Here is a 9,883-nt window from a genome sequence, read left to right on the forward strand (position 1 = left end):
TCTGACTCTTCCCCTTGACCTACACTGTCTAGCTTCTCTTTGACCCAACCCTTCTGACTCCTCCTCTCTCAGACCCTACACCCCTCTAAACTTGCCCCTTGACCCTTCTATGATGTCACACCTCTCTGACATCACCTTCTCTGACATTATTGCCTCCCAGACCTACTCCTCTAATGATCCCCTCTTGTCCCTGTGGAGTGCTATTTGACTCAATGATTTACTATCTATATGAATAACTTTAAAGAAGGGGCAGAGGGTAATGTATCCACATTTTCTGGCAATACAAATACAGGTAGGTGGATATGGGGACATCAGGAATCTAAGAAGGGATGTGGATAGGTTAGGGGCACATTACTGCAGACATTGGAATTTGAATTGAAAAAATGCTGGAGGTCACAAAAGGTCGGGCAAGCAGCAAGCTAAGATTTTAAATCTAAATACTCTTCATCATAACTTTGATAAAGAGTCATCTAGACTCGAAATGTTAGCTTGCTTTCTCTGATATGGTTAGGCTGTTTAGATTAGATTCGATTCCCTACAGTGTGGAAACAGGCCCTTCGGCCTAACAAGTCTACACCGACCCTCCGAAACGTAACCCACCCAGATCCAATTCCCTTTGACTAATGTACTTATCACTATGGGCAATTTAGCATGGCCAGTCTACCTAACCTGCACATCTTTGGACTGTGGGAGGAAACCAGAGCATCCGGAGGAAACCCACGCAGACACGGGGAAAATGTGCAAACTCCATATAGATAATTGCCCGGGCTGGAATCAAACCTGGGACCCTGGTGCTGTGAGGCAGCAGTGCTAACCACTGAGCCACCCCGAAAAATTCATGTTTGTTATTAGACTCCTACTGCCAGATTTTTACTGAGTTCAAATGCCATGGTTGGATTCAAGCCCAGGTCCCCAGAACTTTACCCAGGTCTCTGCATTAACAATCCAGCGATAATACCACTCGGCCATTGCCTCCCATTAAGTGTGCAAAAATTTGGCAGATGGAATTTAATGTAGTGAATTGTGTAACCATTATAGTGGGAGGAAGAATCACGTAAATTTTATATGATTTAAATGGAAAGAGATTCCAAAGAAGTGCAGCAGAGAGGGAACTAGTGCCCTTGTGCACAAAACCTAAATATGCAGGTACAACAGATAATTAAGAATACAAATTAATTTTTTTGCCTTTATTGCTGGGTGTTTAGGGTTTCAGAATAAGGAAGTCTTATTACAATAGGTTAGGCCTTATTTTGTTAGAGTTTAGACGAATGGGAGTGATCTTATTGAAACATACAACATTCAGGGGGGCTTGACAGGATAGACTTTGAAAAGATGTTTCCGCCAGTGGGGGAGTCTCAAGCTAGAGGACTTTATTACAAAATAAGAGGGCGCTTATTTAAATGTAAGATGTGAAGGAATTGCTTCTCTCCGACAGTTAACAAATGTGGGGTTTTCTCTGTCCCAGAGAGTTATGGGGGCGACATCATTGAATGTTTTTAAAGAGTAGATGATAAATATTTGAAATGTTGAGGAATTGAGGGCCATGAAGATTGCAACAAAAGAAGAGTTGAAGCCTAGTGCAGAGCAATCATAATTTAAGAGAATGGTGGGACAGGTCTGTGAAACGGTTTGGCCTGCTCCCGCTTGCTTTCTTATGGTCTTGTGTTTTTATAGAAATGAGCAAAATGTGGAGGTGCCCTTGTTGGACTGGGGTGGACAAAGTTAAAAATCACATAACACCAGGTTATAGTCCAACAGATTTATTTGAAAGTACAAGCTTTCGGAGTGCTGCTCCTTCATCAGGTAGCTAGTGGGTCAGGATCATAGGACACAGAATTTAGAGTAAAAGATCAAAGTGTCATGCAACTGGTGTAATGTATTGAACAAACCTAGATTGCTATTGTCTTTCATCACTCAGAATGGGGATGCAGGTTTCAATTGATTAATATGTAAATCCTAAAACTTGTTTCAAATCACAGTCCCGAGATAACTTAAGGTTTTATCAATATATATATTTTAAAAAGTGACATTGTCTGAGCAGAGAAAGTATTCCTAAAGTCTTCCATTATTTGTGTATACTAATACAAATACGCAGTAATCTCGCTGTAGCTGTAGCACAATTCAAGTATCAGCCCTTTAATTTGTTAGTTGGTGATGCAAAGCCAGGTGGAAAATTGGAGCTGTGGGAGATTATAAAGGGTATGCTAAGGAAGATATAGTCAGTTAAGTAAGAAGAGGAAAAAAGGAAGATCCTAGACGAGATATAATGTGAAGTATGAGGTTTCATTTTCGTGGGATGTCAAAAAGATGTGTTAAATGATAAACAAGTAAATGTTCTGTATGATTTGATGTTAATTACCCTTTATGGGGTGCTTCAATGATTTTTTTTTGAAAATCCAAACATAATAAATCTATTCATTTCCTTTTGTCTACTCCACTAGTTACATTGATGAAGACATTCTTCATTGATGAAGAAATAGATTTGCCAGCAAGTTTCCTTTTCACAACAACAGGTTGATTTTGAATAACAATATTATGGTTTCCTTGATATGGATTTCAGTATTTTCCCAAAGGATAACTGGCTTGTAGTATTCTCTTTTTCTCACTCTCTCGCCAATCTTGATTGATGATGATACATTTGGGTGCACCTTCCACTGGGACTATTCCACGATATAAGGCATTTGAGATGATCCTGACAGTGTAGCTATATCTTTTAGAATTGTTGGATGAAGGCTTTCAGATTCGGGGGGTTTGATAGCAGTTCTCATGAAAGGTCATGGGACTCAAAACATCAATTCTGTTTTCTCTCCACTGGTGAGTTTCTCTAGCAAGTTCTAGTTTTGTTTCAGATTTCACCAGTCCCTTTTCCTTTCCGAATATTAACTGCCTTTACGTTTCCTCCTCTCATTAGATTATTGATTCCTCCTATCTTTAGCATGATTTTTCCTTTTCCTTTATCCTTGTGATAATATCTGTCTGAAAATCTAAAGAATCCACGTTTGCTTTTATGATTCTCTTCCTTTTTAAATACTTTTAGAGGGAAGATGAAACAAAGGGGTTGATGAGGGCAGAGCAGTAGATGTGATCTATATGGACTTCAGTATGGTATTTGGCAGGGTTCCTCATGGTAGATTGGTTAGCAAGGTTAGATCAGATGGAATACAGGGAGAAGTAGCCATTTGTATACAGACGAGGCTCAAAGGTAGGACTGAAAGGGTGGTGGTGGAGGGTTGCTTTTCAGACTGGAGGCCTGTGACCAGTATTGTGCCACAAGGATCAGTGCTGGGTCCACTGGTTTTCGTCATTTATATACATGATTTGGATGTGAACATAGGAGGTATGGTTAATGAGTTTGCAGATGTTATCAAAATTGAAAGTGTAGTGGACAACAAAGAAGGTTATCTCAGAGTACAAGATGACTTTGATCAGATGGGCCAAAGGGCCGAGGAGTGGCAGATGGAGTTTAATTAGATAAACGCGAGGTGCTGCATTTTGGAAAGGCAAATAAGGGCAGGATTTATACACTTAATAGTAAGGTCCTGGGGAGCATCGCTGAACAAAGAAACCTTGGAGTGCAGGTTCATAGTTCTTTGAAAGTGGAGTTGCAGGTGGACAGGATAATGAAGAAGGCATTTTGTATGCTTGCTTTTAGTGATCAGTGCACTGAGTATAGGAATCTTCTCCCCTCCCCAAAATCCTATCCACTGAGCAGTGGGACTTGGGGAAACTCATACTAAAAGGGAACCCGTTCATTTTCGTATGAATTCTGTTGAAGCCGATTTGGAGTGTAGAGCAAAGGAAGCAAAGGCAAAGTCAGTGTTGGTTAAAAGTAAAGCCTTAGCTCAATCCCAGTCCTACCTGCTTTTTAGATAATTAGAACTTAAGACTGACACAGTCTCTCTAGCTCTGCACTTAATGAAAAGAAAGAAAAAAATGTTACTAGTTAATTCTGCTGTTTGTCACTTTTTAATGGTCATTTTTTAAAAAAAATATGAATTTTATTGAATTATCAATTTATTATATCCATACAGCAAGGAAACTGACCCTTCGGTTCAACTACTCCATTCAAACTAGTCACACCTGACTTCCCTTGGCCCATATACCTCCAAACCTTTCTTGTTCATGAACTTATCTAAATGTGTTTTAATTGGTGCAACTGTACCCCCATCCACTACTTTCCCTGGAAAGTCATTCCACAATCGAACCACTTTTTTTGTAAAAAAAATTGCCCCCGTGTCTTTTTTTAAATCTTTCCACTTTCACCTTTCCCCAGGTCTTGAATATGCTTCCCACCTTAGGGAAAAGACACCTGCTGTCGTTCACCTCATCAGTATCCCTTATGATCTTAAAGACCTCTATAAGGTCACTCCTCAATCTCCTATGTTCCAGTGAAAAAGTCCCAGTCTATCCAGCCTCTCCTTTAAATCAAGCCCTCCATTCCCAGCAACATTCTGGTAAATCTCTTCTGAACCATTTCCAGCTTAATAACATGCTTTCTATAACAGGGTGACCAGAACTGGACATAGTACTCTAGAAGAAGACTAACCAATGTCCTGTACAACTTCAAGAATAACGTCCCAACTACTGTACCCAAAGGTCTAAGCAATGAAGGCAAGTGTGCAAAATGCTTTCTTAAACACCCGATCTACTTATGACTTCAAAGCAAACTTCAAAGAATTATATATCTGAACCCCTGGGTCTTTCTGTTCTACAGCAGTACTCAAGGCCCTACTTTTAGTTGTATGACCCTACCCTTGCTTGTTTTAACAAAATGGAATACCTCACATTTATCCAAATTAAACTCCATCTGTCATTCTTCAGCCCAATGATCAAGATCTCTTTGTAATCCTAGATAACCTTCTTTGCTCTCCACTACACCACCAATTTTGATGTCATCCGCAAACTTACCACTGTTCTCATATTTCTTTGAAATTCACATATAATGTCATGCTAGTCCTTATCTTTCCAAATTTGCTTATTTGCCACTTAAAGAAATTGAAATGTGGCCTTACATGTGAAAAGGTTAGACAAACCTGGTCCAGTGTATTGGATCTAATGCAAGGTCCTTCTCATTAATGTGAAATATACTTTTATTAATGTTAACTAATTAAGTTTGCAAATAAACAAGTTTTGATGTGGCTTTTGAGAATAATATTTTATGATCAAATGAAATGTCTTTTTCTAACAAATACAATTAACATTTTGTCTATTAAATGTTTTGGAGTGCAACGAAGGTATCTTACAACTCTGCTAATGTTTGAAAGGTTGCTATTTGTTTTAACTAATTGCTAAATATTTTAGTTCCTATATACCAAAACTCAATTAATGTTTATAATAATTGAAAACCATAGTTAAATCCCTTTAATGCCTGTGTCCTAAAGTATGAACACACTGTTTCAATCCCCCAAATGTTGCTGTGTGCTATAAAACCAGCTCTGTAAAATCTACTGTGCCATCTGTGAAGCTAAAATGCACAAATTGGAGAGTATTTCAAATATGGGGCAGCAGAACTAATTGAAAAGTAAACAGTTTTATGATGGTTCTCCTTAGTAACCCTAATTTAATTATATACTCGAGAGTAATTTGATTTTATCACATTATGAAACATTTGTTGATGATAAGTAATTTCTGAAAAGGTAATGACATTATATGGCTTCATTTAAAAATGAAATTTGTTTTATAGATATGTCCTAACTCTACAATAATGTGCTTATTTTGTTTTGCTGATTTGCCTCACTGTATTTAAGTTGAAAAAGCCTGACTATGTATATAATGCAGTGTCTGTTTGTTCCACACAATCATATGAAACAACTTTGCTTGTCTATTTCCTTTTCAGTAAAATTGTCCTATTGTATACTTAACTAATATTCAAATAAACATAAAATCCACAAATGCTATATTTACCCACCCTTTTCTCTGACAGGAAAGGATTAAAGAGTTTTGTGTAAGTAGGGCAACGTTCTTGGCTATCAGTTAGGGACTGCAGCTCTCCTCCCAAATAAAACACAAAGTTCGGATTTTGGTCAAACAATTGGAGAAAGGCTAATTTTGACGGTATTAGGCAAGAACTTTCCAAAGCTGATTGGGGTCAAGTATAGACTGGATAGATCGAGTGATTCCTGAGAAAAGTATAAAGGCAGTAGGAGTATACTTAAGAGGGAAATCAGGAGGGCAAAAAGGGGACATGAGATAGCTTTGGCAAATAGAATTAAGGAGAATCCAAAGGGTTTTTACAAATACATTAAGGACAAAAGGGTAATAAGGGGGAGAATAGGGCCCCTCAAAGATCAGCAAGGCGGCCTTTGTGTGGAGCCACAGAAAAAGGGGGAGATACTAAATGAGTATTTTGCATCAGTATTTACTGTGGAAAAGGACATGGAAGATATAGACTGTAGGGAAATAGATGGTGACACCTTGCAAAATGTCCATATTACAGAGGAGGATGTCTTGAAACGCATAAAGGTGGATAAATCCTCAGGACCTGAGCAGGTGTACTCTAGAACTCTGTGGGAAGCTAGAGAAGTGTTTGCTGGGTCTCTTGCTGAGATTCTTGTATCATCGATAGTCACAGGTGAGGTGCCGGAAGAGTGGAGGTTGGCTCACATGGTACCACTGTTTAAGAAGGTAAGGACAAGCCAGGGAACTGTAGACCAGTGAGCCTGACCTCGGTGGTGGGCAAGTTGTCGGAGGGATTCCTGAGGGACAGGATGTACATGTATTTGGAAAGGCAAGGACTGATTAGGGATAGTCAACATGGCTTTCTGCATGGGAAATCATGTCTCATAAACTTGATTGCGTTTTTTGAAGAAATAACAAAGAGGATTGATGAGGGAAGAGTAGTAGATGTGATCTATATGGACTTCAGTAAGGTGTTCGACAAGGTTCCCCATGGGAGACTGATTAGCAAGTTTAGACCTCACGGAATACAGGGAGAACTAGCCATTTGGCTACAGAACTGGCTCAAAGTTAGAAGACAGAGGGTAGTTGTGGAGGGTTGTTTTTTAGACTGGAGGCCTGTGACCAGTGGAGTGCTACAAGAATTGGTGCTGGGCCCACTACTTTTTGTCATTTATATAAATGATTTGGATGTGAGCATAAGAGGTACAGTTAGTAAGTTTGCAGATGATACCAAAATTGGAGGTGTAGTGGACAGCGAAGAGGGTTACCTCAGATTACAACAGGATCTTGACCAGATGGGCCAATGGGCTGAGAAGTGGCAGATGGAGTTTAATTCAGATAAATGCAAGATGCTGCATTTTGGGAAAGCAAATCTTAGCAGGACTTATACAATGAATGTTAAGGTCCTAGGGAATTTTGCTGAACAAAGAGACCTTGGAGTGCAGGTTCATAACTCAAGTGAAGTTGCAGGTAGATATGATAGTGAAGAAGGCGTTTGGTTTGCTTTCTTTTATTGGTCAGAGTATTGAGTACAGGAGTTAGGTGGTCATGTTTCGGCTGTACAGGACATTGGTTAGGCCACTGTTGGAATATTGTGTGCAATTCTGGTCTCCTTCCTATCGCAAAGATGTTGTGAAACTTGTAAGGGTTCAGAAAATTTATACAAGGATGTTGCCAGGGTTGGAGGATTTGAGCTATAGGGAGAGGCTGAACAGGCTGGGGCTGTTTTCCCTGGCGTGTCGGAGGTTGAGCGGTGACCTTATAGAGGTTTAAAAAATTATGAGGGGCATGGATAGGATAAATAAACAAAGTCTTATCCCTGGGGTAGGGGAGTCCAGAACTAGAGGGCATAGGTTTAGCGTGAGAGGGGTAAGATATAAAAGAGACCTAAGGGGCAGCCTTTTCACACAGAGGGTGGTACATGTATGGAATGAGCTACCAGAGGAAATGGCAGAGGCTGGTACAATTGCAACATTTAAGAGGTATTTGGATGAGTATATGAATAGGAAGGGATATGGGCCGGGTGCTGGCAGATGGGACTAGATTGGGTTGGGATATCTGGTCGGCATGGACGGGTCGGACCGAAGGGTCTGTTTCCATGCTGTCCATCTCTATGACTCTAACCAACTCTTGAAGCAGACTGAGTTATATTTTATTTTCCAAGTGTGATTAATTTTAACAAATTATCTTTTAAAATAAAATGTGCCTTTGAGACACTTGATAAAAAGAAAATTTGCAAAATGGTGACATGCAAGTTGTTTCCCGTTAAAATTTAATGTTTAGAATGAGTATTAAAGATCAGACAACACCAGGTTATAGTCCAACAGGTTTATTTGGAAGCACTAGCTTTCAAAGTGCTGCTCCTTCATCAGGTAACTAGTGGGACAGGATCGTAAGACACAGAATGTATAGCAAAAGATCACAGTGTCGTGTAGTAAACCTGTTGGACTAAAACTTGGTGTTGTGTGATTTTTAACTTTGTCCATCCTAGTCCAACACCAGCACCTCCACATCATAGAAAGAATGTGTCGACTCTAATCTATCAACTCTTCTGGAGTTAATTGAAAATGGTTTTTGCTCTACCACAGAGAAATGAGTTAATTTTTGGTGTGTATTTGGTAAGTAGTCACACTCATTTCCATTCTTAAGTTTTAACATAGTATACAAATTGGTGGTAAAGTTAATAAAATACACAAATAAGTGAATAATATAATTAAATAATTAATTGCAACTTTATCAGCACTGGCGAGACAGGTGATGCGTCAAAGCTGCAGCATATGAAAACTCCTAGATATCATTGTGATCCAGAGCAAACATGTCTGCAGTATTTGCTTGAAATTTGACCAGCTTTAGCTCAGACGTTACGAGCTGAAGGCTGATCAGCAGACATTGAAAAGTATCAGGGAGGGGTAAAGGTACCTGCATTATTTATTCTGAGAGGTGGTCACCACTTAGGGTACAGTCTTCTAATTTGGTAAGGGACAGGAGAGTGTGACTATCAATTAGAAGGACCCAGTGAGCAAGAGTGCAAAAGTGACAGCCCCTGCAATTGTCCAATAGGCTTGAAATGCATTCACTCTATTTGGATGAGAGTGACAGCTGTAGGGTAGATGAATAAAGTACCACTGTAGTACAGGAAGCTACTTTCAAGTCACAGTGGGAATAAGGAATGCAGTAGGTGCAGGGGATACTATAGTGAGGGGAGGGTTGACTCTGTTCTCTGCAGCAAACAGTGCAAACCATTGTGTTGTTGACCAGTGCCAGGGTTCAGGACATCTGCTCAAGACTGGAACATAACTTGTAGTGGGAAATGATAGAGCAAGTGGTCTTGAAGTTTATCGATACCAATGTCATTGGTAGAACTAGGAAAGAGGTTCTGCATAGCAGGTATTAAGAGCTACGCAATAAATTAGAATGTAGAACCTCAAAAACATAATCATCTTTAGATTATTACCTGAGCCACATGCATTTTGCATAGGGTATGTAAAATTAGCAATGAATACTCAAGAACTGGCATAGGAACAGTAAATTTTGTACTGGGAAGGGTGGGGACTGAACCATTGGGATAGCTGATACTTGAACCTTGCTGTGGCATTGTTACTGCGAGTTGCAAAAGTAGGGAGGAAATAGAGAGGGCTTTAAACTAAATGGCAGAAGATCAGGCTTGGAAACGTGTGTGAAAAGGTAGGGACAAGAAAATATAATATGGTAAATAGGTCAGGAAGAGTCAGAGCCCAGGTAGCCACCTTGGAATATGCCTACATTGAAGACAAACACAACAAAAGGACCATTGAATATCATAGAGCAGTCATTTGAGTTTCTCTTATTGGTGATGATCATAGTCTGGCATTTGTGTCGCACAAATGTTACTTGCTGCTTGTTAGCCTGAACCTGGATATTGTCCCAATCTTTCTGCATTTGATCATGGACTGCTTCAGTATCTGAGGAGCCGTGAATGGTGCTGAACATTGTGCAATCATCAATG

This window comes from Chiloscyllium plagiosum, chromosome 28 (assembly GCF_004010195.1).
Source record: "Chiloscyllium plagiosum isolate BGI_BamShark_2017 chromosome 28, ASM401019v2, whole genome shotgun sequence".
NCBI lineage: Eukaryota > Metazoa > Chordata > Chondrichthyes > Orectolobiformes > Hemiscylliidae > Chiloscyllium > Chiloscyllium plagiosum.